This window comes from Numenius arquata, chromosome 8 (assembly GCF_964106895.1).
Source record: "Numenius arquata chromosome 8, bNumArq3.hap1.1, whole genome shotgun sequence".
Lineage (NCBI taxonomy): Eukaryota > Metazoa > Chordata > Aves > Charadriiformes > Scolopacidae > Numenius > Numenius arquata.
In genome coordinates, this window is record NC_133583.1 from 40,448,161 (window position 1) to 40,461,761 (window position 13,601).

The window sequence follows — 13,601 nt, forward strand, 5'->3', positions numbered from 1 at the left end:
AAAGCCAGTGACGAGTGGCATTCCTCGGGGTTCAGTACTGGGACCAGTGCTGTTGTTCAACATCTTTGTCGGAGACATGGACAGTGGGATTGAGTGCACCCTCAGCAAGTTTGCCGACGACACCAAGCCCTTCTCTTTCTAAGTATGCTTACCCTGTCCAAAGACTTCTCAATATCAGATGTGTAAGAGATTCCACGACTGGTTTAGAAGTAAAGATATGCTGATCAGCTAGCTAGCAAGGCAAACAGAACAGTAAAATATAAGACCTTTTCTCTGAAAGCAGTGCTAATGTAGGTCTGTCTTCTGTACAACCACTAATACTTTTTTCCCCAAAGCAAGTATGAAAATAAATTTCTTTGACACCTCTATCCCTCTCTTAAATTTGGATGAAATTAGCCAACATCTAATTTCAAAAAAATAATGGGAAGATGAAGGAGGGAGCAAAGAAACAATGTGATTGCTTTTTTCCCCCTGTAGGAAACAGGATCAAAACAAACAAGCTAGTCAACCCAAACATTTCTTTTGTCAATCTGTTACTGTAGAAGCAGTTATCCAAAAAGCATAACTTTTTTTTTTTTTCTGGACAATTATTTTCAAGAATTCAGCCATGTTTTGCTGAATTTAAGCCTCATACCTTAGCAACAGAAGTCCTATACACGTTCCTTGGCAGATGGAAACAGCATCTCCTCAACTATGATTCAGGTTCTCTTAACCCCTGTCAGAAGCTTTTCTGGAACCATTGTATGCCTTCTCTGTGATTTCTAGCACCCAGTTATTACATTAAACCAATGGATACCCACAGCAAATATTTCATTAACACAGTAAGGACTTCAGTAACTTTCCAAATAGCTAATTCACATACAGAATTTGTAAGCCATTATAGATTTATAAGCTTTTATAATTCTCTTCCTGTTAATCTCGCAGGTCTGCCTAATCAGAAATTTTCCTTCTTTTTCATACTATGCCTGACTGCATTAAAATACGAAATGTCTATGCACAAAAACTGACTGTAATAATTTGGACAGTTTTGACCATTTCTATAAGGTAAACAGAATTTCCACTGCAATGGATTTATATGCAAAATATTCAGTACTATGGCCCTAGACAGTGCCAATAACCTATAATTTGATTGTAAGCATCTCAGCACAACTGACAGCTATAATAGAATCAAATTGAAAGCTTACAGCACTCCAAACTGTTGGTTTTCTTGGCTGAATGAATTGGTCAAAACTAATGTTTAAGTCTGCCTGTGAAAAGACTTTAAGACTTCCTAGACTACAGGTAATTGGTTTTCTTTCTTTAAATTATTCTTCTGTTACATTAATCTTCTGAGCTGTGGTTTTATATTGGCATTTATTTTGTAACAAACTCAAACATGAGAGAGAAAATGTTTGACTTTAAACACAAATAAAAGAAAAATGTAAGTTATTATGTGAATAAAGCTTTCCTTTCTCTCCAGTCTTCTTTAATCAGTTAAGAAACTAATACACTTGTAGAAAGACAGGAACACCAATTTGTGCATTGTATTACCTAAATCCTGTCAAATTTATCCTGATAGTTTGTTCTTGACTTTCACAGAAGATCTACCTGAACTCACACTCCTTATTAACTGCAGAAATCAATTAGCTGGGAAAAAAAAAAAGCCTTATATCCTATATTACAAGAGTTAAGTTCTCAAAGAACAGGTGTAGATAGGAAGCCTCCACAATATGAAACACAGAATGGAAACAGCGCGATTCCTTTATGACTGTGCTGGTTTTCCTGGAGGATGGCAAGAGAGTAGAGGCCCTATTATAGGAGTCTGGCAGTAACAATCTCTTTGGATTCAGGCTGAAGACTTTAATTACAATTAGCACATACAGCAAGGTATTAAAAAAGAGGATGTCAGAAGCCTTGCCACTGAGCTTTTGAATGTGTCTATCACCTAGGCTTAAAAGGTGAATTGTAGAATGCTCCCATTCTTGATGTGGATTTCATCATGTGCGGGTTGGTTTGGTTTTTTCTCCTCTTGGGACTAACAGATTTGAAATTCTGTATTTCTATTTCCAAATCATTTAATAAACAATTAGCAATGCCTCCTTAACAGTGTGGGGAATACGAAGTCATCAGAAATTACATTCTAGTGCTGCAAAACAAAGTAACATCAGAAGCAGAGTTAGCCCTTGTAAAATTTTCATACTAGCCTAAGTGCTCGTTTATCACACCACTCTATCTGACCTACTTAGCTGCTGTGACTTACAGTACTCTTTCTGCTGTGAAAAATTCATTCCACCTCCACACGCACCCTCCTGGTCATTGTCTGGAATGTTTCAAACATGCATTCAAGTCAGATCAAAGATCTGCTTCACAGATCAGCTACGAAACTCTAGGACATCTACCTTTATAAATCCTCCAGCTAGTTTCAGGATGGAGCTTAATTGCCTTGCAAAAGGGTCACATTCAATATCAGGGCCAGGATTCAGTGTCCTTTCCACTCCCACATTCCTCTTGTAAACTAATATGTCACTGAGAATTTGTCATTATCTATTTCATTAATTATTGATCTTTAAATACTACTTCAAAAATTTTTGATCAGACTCCAGTTCCTTAACATAACTTCAGGAACAACATACACTCTGGCTTGGGAGTCTTCTTCAGGAAATTAGAATATAAGTAATTTCCAACTGGTTTGGAGCCAGACAAAGGATCACACTAAAAGCATTAGCCAAGAGCAACATCTAAGTCTAGGCTTAGCTCTAGATATCAACCAGTAAAAAATAGTATTTAATGCATGTATATTCAATGTGTGCACAGATGGACATCCCCAGTTTTGTATGACACCCCAAGAGCCTTAACTGTAATAAGATACACCCACACAGCATCATTATTGATTTCAAAACCTAGCTGAAGGTTATACACATCCCTTTGAGAAGTTCCAGTCTTTTCTCCATTACAAAAGTGTAAGTTGTAAAACAGTCCCATATTATACTGACTTTACCAATCTGGAAAATACTTAATTAAGACAACAAATAAAGCTTCAGAATACAAAAAAAAAAAAAAAAAAAAAAACACCACCAAACAAAATAAAACCCCGCAACATTTATATTGATTTATAGCAGTGCTCACAAAAGTATGGCTGAAGAAATTCCCCTGCGGTTTATTTAAATGGCCTGTACATCTGCTAGAGCCAACCTAAGCATTAGATTGTCTGCTAGAAAAGGAGAGGTGTGAATCCATGAGCAAATTACATGAGCCACTGCACTACCAAATTGAAACTAAGAGTGATAAGTGGGAAAGTACATTATAGTTGCAAATATCTTCTGCATCCATATTAAACATAAAGAATCTGCAAGATGCAGGTGACTGCCAACACAAAGATGCAGGCACTTCATGACAAAAATGGTTGTCTCTAAAACAAAAACAAACAAACAAAAAAAACCCCTATTTCTTTTTTGTAATACTGAGATAAAACCCCAAAAGAAAGCAATATTACATTATTTGAACTGCAGTAGTGCTTAAGATCATGCCATGGTTCTACGTAGTACAAGGTACTACAGTGTTATCTCTTGAATCCATGAACTCCAAACTCAGTGTGTTTATCTTTTAGATCTGGCTGAAACATAGGAAAAAGTCATATGTATCTTAAAATGCATATTCAAATAAATTATTTAGCTTTCTTTTTTTTTTTTTTTTTTACAGTAATAATTCCCATTTTATAAACATGTTTTACTCAGAATTTGGAGGGTACTTTTTGATTCTGTTTTGTTAGAGTTAAAAACACCTTAAGAGAATTTTTAAATTAAATTTTTAAAATATGTCACAACTTGTATTGATAATTTTGATTGTTTGTTTCAGTGACAAATTTCAATCAGTAGTAGCTTTTTCTCTCAAGTTTAACATACATATTTCTCAAAACATCTATAAAGAATTTTAAAATATGGTGTACATTGTTACTTGTACTCACACTGTCAAATTAGCCTCAAATTATTTTTTTTATATAATATTCCTTCCAAGGTCAGTATTTAAAAGCACAGCATGATATAATAGCTGCTTTTAAAATCATTACAGAGCAGAATGATTTCAGCTATTTGTCTTCTTTTCACAAAGAACTTAATCTGAGAAGCATTATTAAAATGACAAACCACTGGAAAATTAAGGAATTAAAAGGATATGCCTAATAGCATAGGTAATGGTATAAAATTGTATACCATAAGAATGGTATAAAATTGTACCTGTTTGCCGAAACATCGTTTGAGTTAAATGTTTTGTAAAATTTTGACCAATTCAAATGTCAAAAATATCAGTTCTCCATGAAATAGAAATCCAAAACGTTTCAGTTTGTTCTCATGTAAATGTGAATATTTATCACATAGTGATAGCAGCAATGCAGTAACACACAGAGATTTTCATAGTGCTCTCAACTGCCTTTTCTTCACTGTGATGTCACTGGTAGATCAAAAATTCACAGATTACAAAAATGTCATATGTCTCCCATTTTAAAGTTGCATTTTCAGTGCCAATTTCAAACACCGAAGTAGGATGCAGTGTGATTTACAGAGAGGATATTAAAGTTATATACACATACACAACTACAAACTTACAAAATCAGTTTATACCCTTTTTATCAGGACTTCACCATCATTGTCCACATACTTCTTCAAGAATATTGCAAGAAGCAAACATGCCTCAAAACAAAAATAAGGGTGTCATTTTGGGCTCATATTTTCTTGTGCAACATCAATCTTCTATTTCCATACTACAGAAAAAAAAAATTACAGATGAAGAGCAAACAAACACACAGTGGGTGTGAAATTCAAAATGTAATGTAAGTAAAATGAAACTCTTCAGTAAATCATTCACCTGTCACCTTTGTTGTCTAACATGTTAAATTGGATTTAAGGCTCATGTTACTCTTCACAGATATTTAATGTTTAGAATGAGAACCTTATAGTCTATTACATTACACAGTTCCTCCTACATATTGAGAGAGACCCTTACAGTAGTAGGCTTGTATTTATCACCAAGCTCCTTAATCTTCTGGAGAAAGCCAGTTGTCAATATAAAAGACAGAGGCACCCAAACATAAGAAGGAACTTAGTACGAGACAGGCATGACTTTATATAAGTGTAGAAGAGTCTAGGACTAATATAAATCAAGAGTTAAACAAACCCTGTTTTGTCTGAGACAAGAAATTTAATTAAAAATTGGGGGGGAAACAATTGAAACTTGCTTTTATGTTTAAAGAAAAGAAAGTACTGTGAAATTGAAGTTTATGTGAACTATTTTTTGTAAGATTCCACAAACAACATAGAACTTAGTGTGTCTAAGAGCTGGGGGGAAAAAACAAACAAACAAATTAAATGCAAATCCTATTTTTCCAAAGATCTATAAACACATTTGATACATAATAAATGCCACCACTTTACACTGATGAAAATACAGACAGACAACATTCCTACCAAATGGATTTTATCCATGTTTATAACTATGCATATAAATCCCTCCAGGATCAGGAAAACAGGCTGTTCCAGAAAGTGCTTAATTTGCAATGAACAATTTTTCCAGCAAATTACTGGGCAAAATTAGCATTTCCTATATTGCCAATTACCTGTATTTAGATAATAAGATCTCATTGGGAAATTATCACACAGTTTTCTGAACTAATTTTAGTTGTAAAATTTCTTGTGAGGTATGCAGTACTTTGTATTACTTAGTAATATACACTAATAAATTAATAGTAGCCTGTATGATTGTTCTTTTAGATCACATGATAATGATCTTTTTTGGTAGATGATGCAATATTTAGTTAACCTTTCTTAAATAAATGTAAGATAGTAAGATGCCAATTTATCGTCATATTCACACAAATATCACCAATAGGTCTTAAAATTCAGTTTCTATAAACTCGCACAAACAGAAATGCTGCTTGAATAGTTAGAAAGGAATGAAAAGAAACACAGATAAGATAAAATTGGACCTAGAAAATAACGATGAATTCAGTTCTTACAGTACGTTCAGCTCTAGATAAAGTGCAAATTTCCAGTATTCAGCAACAATCAAAAGTCTATCACATTTTTCACCCGTGTTCACCTTAAAAGCCCTGGCCAAAATTCAGCACAGCTGAAAAATTTGGATAGCATTCTAGATTCTGTCTTCAACACCCATTATTCCTGCTTCTGCAAATCTGATAAGAACACTACGATGGAAAACACCCTCTTTACAATCTCCTGTGTAGATCGGAATATTGAGGTTTTTGTCTACCTGACATGGCAATTTGTCTTACATCGTTATCGTTATCATATGCCTTCATTGCTCATATTCAGGGATTTGATAGTATGGCATCTACACCGCATTTGATTTGATATTATACAAAAAACCTGGCCAAATTCAAAGGACATGAGTATTGCTATTGAAAAGTCACACATAAACATTTGATTGGTCATCAGACTTTTTTAATTTTTTTTTTGCATGACCTTTCATGACCTAATCCTCAGGCCCCGATCCTGGTATCACTCAGATACTCCTGAGTGAAAATGTTAAATCTGTGCTTTAATGTTTTAAACACCAGGGTCCTGAACCGCGCTCTGCTGGTTTTACATGTTTTCCTTCTTCCAACACATTGTATTCTAGGAAGAAAGTGATACAATTCCACAATTAATTCCTACCTGCTGTGACAGTACCCCCTCAGGGTAAAGATGATTTTTTACATTAACACACTGAAAGCTTCCACTGTGATTGACCTTAAAGACACTGACAAATTAATTACTTTGTACTCAATATGGCATGGCAGCTTAAAGATTTGAGCAGATACCCAGCCAGTTAACATGCATGCTGCCATCTGCTGAATATGACAGCAAGGGATTTGAACTACTCTCTGAAAAAAAAGCTGCGTAGAGCCTTCCAAGAATATGTTGCAAAACTCCTCATTCATAGCTTATTTCACAAGTCAAATAGAGACCGACCAGGTTCTGTAAGAGAAATGGTAGCATCTTACATTTCTCTGACCCACAGCTTTAAAATGAAAAAGGAGACTATCTCAGAGAATTCATTAAAGCTTTGGTATTGAGCCCGCTGCTTAACAGCTGGAGCTAGGGTATATTCAAAAAGATCATGAGATTTATGTGAACACTCATGCAGTGCAGATGTAAGCAAGGGAGTTGATAGTCTATGTACCTCACTGTCAAGACTTGGTGTTACCCTGATTTAAAGAGCTTTCCTCTGGCTCGAGATAAAAAAGTGGCAATAACATATAAACTGAAGTTCCTGCAAAACAATGGTCAGGGGACAGCACATAATAGTGATTTTTTTAACAAAATTAATTATGAGAAAGCTTGATACCATTCTTATAAAGACTACAGCTATCTTCTGAAAAAAAAAGCAGAGGCATACCAAAAACTCCATATATTTTTTTTTACTTTTGATTTTCAATAAAACCACATCAAATTAGAAAAATGAGTAATTTGTACACTACTGTTCCTGTAAATAAAAACATATATCAAACTGGTCTAAAACTATATATATACACATATACACATAAAACTATGTAACATACATCATATTAGTCCAAAAATATACACTGATGGGAAATAGAGCACCTATTTTTTCATAGACATGTTGACAGCTAACATAGATGGCTTCAAGACCCACACATACAGCAGAAGAGGCAAGCCAGTTGTGCAGATCACCACTGTTCACATTGATGCAGAATCATAGGATAATTCAGGCTGGAAGAGACCTCAGGAGGTCTCCAGTCCAAACTGCTGCTCAGAGCAGGGTCAGCTGTGAAGTCAGAGTTGGTTACTCAAAGTTTTATTCTATCTGGTCTAGAAAACCTCCAAGGATACAGACTGTGCCACCTTGCTGGGCAACCCGTTCCACTGCTTGAGTGTCCTAATGGTGAAAAAGTGTTTTCTTATGTCTTGAAAATGGTATTTGTCGCTTTTACAATTCCTGAATATCAGATATTGTAGGTATGATCCACTTTTCAGATACACTAGTTGTACGTAAGGGATAGCTGTCTAAAAGACCAACAAAATTACTGGAACGTAAACCACAGTATGAGGGAAAACAAGACCTTTTTGCTTCAAAGCATAGTTTTATTACAATTATTTATTATGGATGATTTAATCCAATTATTCCCTCTACAGTTTACAAATGGGCTGATATCCTACAGAAAATTGAAGACAGTCTTTATAAATTTGCTTCTTTAAAGAAGAGATACCGTGTTTACTTTGACCAAGTACGATAGCCAAAGCTATGAATAAGTGGAATTGGAATGAATGGAATCATTTCACCTTTCACTTTTTCACTGAGTAAAATCAAAACAGAACTAGAGCCAACTCTCAAGCATTTGGATTAACACTGGGCAATGGAATATGATAAAAAAGGGATAATATGTCCCACATGCAAGTTACAGTCTCCTAAATTTGATATTATTACGAGAAAATAGAAAACAAGTTACACTGTATGTTGTGGAAGGCAGAATTTGCTGAGCTGTTAACTACCCAGTGCAATTCTTAGTGAAAACATCTATACTGCTTTGAGACTTGGATGGAGCCGGTTTGCAGGTCTCTTCACTCATGACATTTAGTGTATAACCAAGATAATCTCCTCACAGATTAAGAAGAGCAGATATTTGATAATTGCCAAGAGACACACCAACTTACTTTTTAGAAAGACTTACTTTAGAACCTAAAAAATGTTGTATGAAGTAAACTAAAATACCTTTTTTAAATATTTATCTTCCTAACATTTGTCTTTTGAAAAGCTGTCTCCCTGCTTAAACTGATCTCAGAGAGATCATACATTTCACAGCCACGATCCTGCATCAGTATTCAAAATCTAATCCTACAGAAGCACCAGGGGAATGCCAGTAAGCATCAGCTTAGATGATTGCTTTTTTTCAGATTAGTTATATTTGAGTATTCAGCTGGAATTAAAATATCAAATATGTGTCAACTAACAAAAATTATCATAACAGTGCCTGAGTTTACGTCATCAGCTATAATAACATCCTTCTTGGCTATATGGGACAGAACCACAGATATTGCAATAGTACCACAAATAGCACTATACTATGAGGTTCTTTTAAAACCTGAAACTGATTGAAAATCAAAGCAATGAACTACTGTATTACCGAAACCACCCACCTCTTAAGATCATTTGTCTCTGTGGCAAGTTCTCATGTAAACTTTTCTTTCTCCGTTCCAGCACCAATTTCTGCACAGAAGTCAGATGTGAGGTATGAGATATACTGATTCTTCATTTGGCAAAAAAAATCAGATATGAAGCTAACATTCACCACCTTAGAACAGAACAGAACATAAAACAGAATGTTAGCACCATAATTTATAATCATGACCTAATCGTTCTTCTAAGTACTTGTGCCCTTAAGTGATTATGACAAAGACTGGTATTGCAATTGAACTTTTAGTAGAGATTCCTTGTTATTATTTTTATTATTTTGAGAGCCAGTCCTGTGAATGCTGAGCCCCAAGAACTCCCCAATGATCAATAGCTGAGGATACTCAGGTCCTTTCAGTTCCCCCAAACATCATGTTGTTACACAGAAATATTGAAACCAGCCCTTCACTATGACACTGTAGTAAATAATTGTCCATAGATAAGCTATGAGACACAAACTAGTTTTGCTTGCATATAAACATTTAAAGTATTGAAATTCCTACCAAAATAAATTCATAAATATGTCATCATACAGTATACTCCTCTGTCTGTCACTTTTGCAGGATGTATTTGCAAAGTACATTATGTTCTAAATTAGAAGAAATATTTAATATTAAAACATTCTACAGATTCCTAAGACTTAGCTGGGGAATTATTTTTCTGATCATCCACTACTTTGCTCAACTTTAACTGTGACAGGCTGCAAATTATATATTTTAAGAGGTAATCATCAATTTTAAATTATGCCAACTGAATATTTTACTGTTTAAAACTTATATTATTCCTATTCATATTGAGTAATCGTACCTTCTTTATTTTCAAAATCTGTCAGCCAAATCAAATGTCTATTAAACTGACTAGATTTTACTATCTGCAATAGAATTCTGAAATAAAACATTTCAAACTTAGTTCTCCAAGTTTCACTTATTGTATGTGATTGTGCAATTTTAAGAACATCAGAGAGTTCATCAAGAATACACTTACTATGCTTGTGATATTTTAAAAGAGAATCTTTATCCTTAAGTTTCATGATATTTAAGATTATAAAAGGCACACATAACCAATATTACACTTAACGGGCACTGATGGAATACATTGTATTGTACTTGTCCATATTGGAAGGGGAAAATATCAGAAAGCTTGTGAGCAGAGTTCCATAATCTTCTAGGAAAAGTAATTTTGGTAGATAAGTATGCTTCATATATGCTGTCATTTTCATGAAGAATGCCATTCCTACATTTCAAACTGATGAAATCTTTAATTGCATGTTCTCATTTCTATTTATACAATAATTTATATTTAAATATAACTGATTTCTAAATCTGAAAAGACTATAGCCATATGGTGCTCTAAAGTAAAGAGGATATTAACTCCTAAAAGGCCAGAAAGAGAAAGAGGATTTATTTTACTAATTTGTTTTTGATGCATAAATAAAGTCCTGAATAATTTTAAAAAAAAAAAAGCATAAAATATATCTAAAGGAAAAACAAAGCAAACTAAATTGCTTTATATAAATATTTACAAATACCGATATTCAGTTTAGCTTTAAAACAACTTACATTTCCACAGAATTAAGTCTTTGTTGTATTTCATATACAACTTTACTTTAATACTTTACTAGGGCAGTTCCTTCACCAATTAAAATCAAACTTAAACTTCAACAGAAGTAAATTCTAAATTTACTTTCTAAACAGATATTTTTAGAGAAAGAGCTGGAGATCTGAAAGAGGTGCTTAACTCACTGGTTCTCTATTAAACCTGCCCAATTCATCCAGTACTTAAATTTTTCTGTACATCTGTCATGTGCAACTTTGTATACTTCATAGAAGCCAGTAGCAATTATGCTGATTCACAGCTACTTAAATCTACAGTACACTTCACCCCGGCACTGACAGTACGCTCACTGGAAACTAGTGTTGCAGTCCTTCAGAAACTTGAATTTTAACTATTTTTAGTGCACTCGTATAAATATTTACAAAGGAAGGTAATTTTCACAGAAAAGTTTGTAAAAAAATGAGTAACAAAAATTCTTTTAAAATATTTGCTTTAAGAGAGAAGGCAGTAGGAAAAACATCAGCTGCTAGATTTATTTTCAATAACTTTTTACTCACATTTCAATTTTGACAATGTACAGAAAAAAGAAAATACATTTTTCAGGTATTAGTAGGATTTCAAAATATACTCAGCATTGACCTAATTACACAATTCTGTTTAGTAATCATCACTAGGACAGTTACACTAATAAAACATGCTTCTAAAATCTTATTTCAGTATTGTAACTAACTAATATAGCAATGTGCATTAGGAATTGAGGTTGTAGTATTGACAGATGCCCAAAAAAATTGCTCTACTTACATCACTGATAACTATAAATTGTATTTCAATCAGATGGCAAAATCTATCCAAATATAAGAAAATCTAATAAATTACAGTAGTCCTGAATTTTGTCACATATCTGCAATAATGCTGAATTTTATTTAACATCTACGTACTCTTCACTAGCTAAATTAATTAAATTAGTATTTTACTGATTTTTCTATTCACTTGATTTAACAACACTTCAAGCAATCTGTTTCACGTTCCTTACAAATGTAACATCTATCATAAAAGTTTGGCTTCTGTATCATTGACAGCTTAATTTTGTTTTTATCTTTTTCTCTCATTAGTCTCACTGAAATATCAAAACCTCTTCTGTAATGAAAGACACATTTATGCTCTCCGAGGACATCTCAGCTCCATTACAGTCAAGAAGGGTCAGTATTGAATCATTCTTTCCAATTCCCTAAAATTTTCATTCTTTTAATAAATACGGAGAATGCCTAAAATTGTAAATCTGGAACACCTTCCTAACTTGGTGGAAAATTCAACACCCATGAAATATTCAGTGTAAGTATAAGACTGATTTCATGAAAAGTTTTCTTGTCTAGAAAAAATATTTGATAGCACTGCAATTAACAATACAGTTTTCAGATGTGACCTGCTATAGATAATTTAAAGAGTGTCTTTCTACAGACGCATATGTATGCTGTCTTTTATCATAACTCCTGACAGTACTTTTGAGCTGTCAAACTCAGATTGCAGAACTTGGAACTTATTCATATATAATTCAGTACCTACATCCAATTTATCAGCTTTAGTTTTCGGTTCACCCAAGTGAACAACTATCTGTCTTATTCCAACTGCTAGCAATACGTCTTGCAATACGGTGTGAAAAAGAAGTTGTTATAACTTTAGCCACACACTGAGAATATGCTTCACTATCTAGACAGGCTGTAGTCAGCGTGCCTCCATTTTGCTAATTATTGATGCCTGCAGGAAAGCTTTTGATATCTCTTTTCTAAAACACTCACAACTGAGTATTTTACCTTGACCGCAGCCATCTCCATACAAAGAATTCAAGAAGAAAGGTAATTCATGTAGAATTTCATAGGTCTTAAGGATGATTAACAGCTTTGTTAGAGAGACATCTTCAGAATCAGGTATTCCTTTGCCACTTTGGAACATACAGTAGAAGTAAAAACTTCTCACACAGACTTGAATTTTGTTTCATCTTTCTGATACTTTTTAACAAACCCAATTATTTTTGGTACTAATTGCTAGTGATTCTCACCACTCTTCAGACAGACTTTTCTGACAAAAAAATGACTTGTCAGGTCGCTAGAGAGTGGAAGAGTAAGTCTATTACTTATTTGCATTTTCTTCTTAATGGATTGTTAAAAACAAGCAGAATAGAATTGGGTCACTTTATGTCGTCCTTTTGAAACACGTTTTGGTACCTTTTCATCTATCAAACAAAGTATTAGTTTGTAACACATAAAACCATCTGAAGAGTTCAGGAGATCTGAAGTCTCACTTTTTTCAGGTGCCTGGGGAACCACTGGCTTTATTTTTAACTTGTCCTCTTCAATATTTTACTGATTTCAAAGACAGATGTTCCAAGCAGCATCAGGAGGTGGACAAACATATCATATCGCTGAAGCTCTTCAAAAAGTTTGCATTCTATGATTATTTAATAGTTCGTACATTTTGCCAATTTTATTTTTGACAGACTGAGAAAAAGAAAGGGGAGAGAAGTGTGGGGGAAATAAAGGTAGGGAAAATAGGAGTAGTAGTCACTGAGGTCCTGTAGAAAAGACCTAAATACCTTCATACCTGCCTTTGTGACTTCAGAATCTACATTCTTTTTTCATAAGAAATTGTTTCTTTTGAAAACACCATTCTCTTTGTCCTTTGGAGAACTTCACATTTTCAATGCTTTGGTACCATTACTTTACTTATTATTGAATCCCCATTAATATACGCAGCTGCCCCTTTTTACAATTTTTTATCATTATTTCATAGAAAATAGACCTTTTCCCTCTTTTCTACAGGAAAAAAAAAATAACTAAACCAGTCTCTTTTCTGTATCTTTTTATGTTTTCATCGCAGAAAGAAATTCA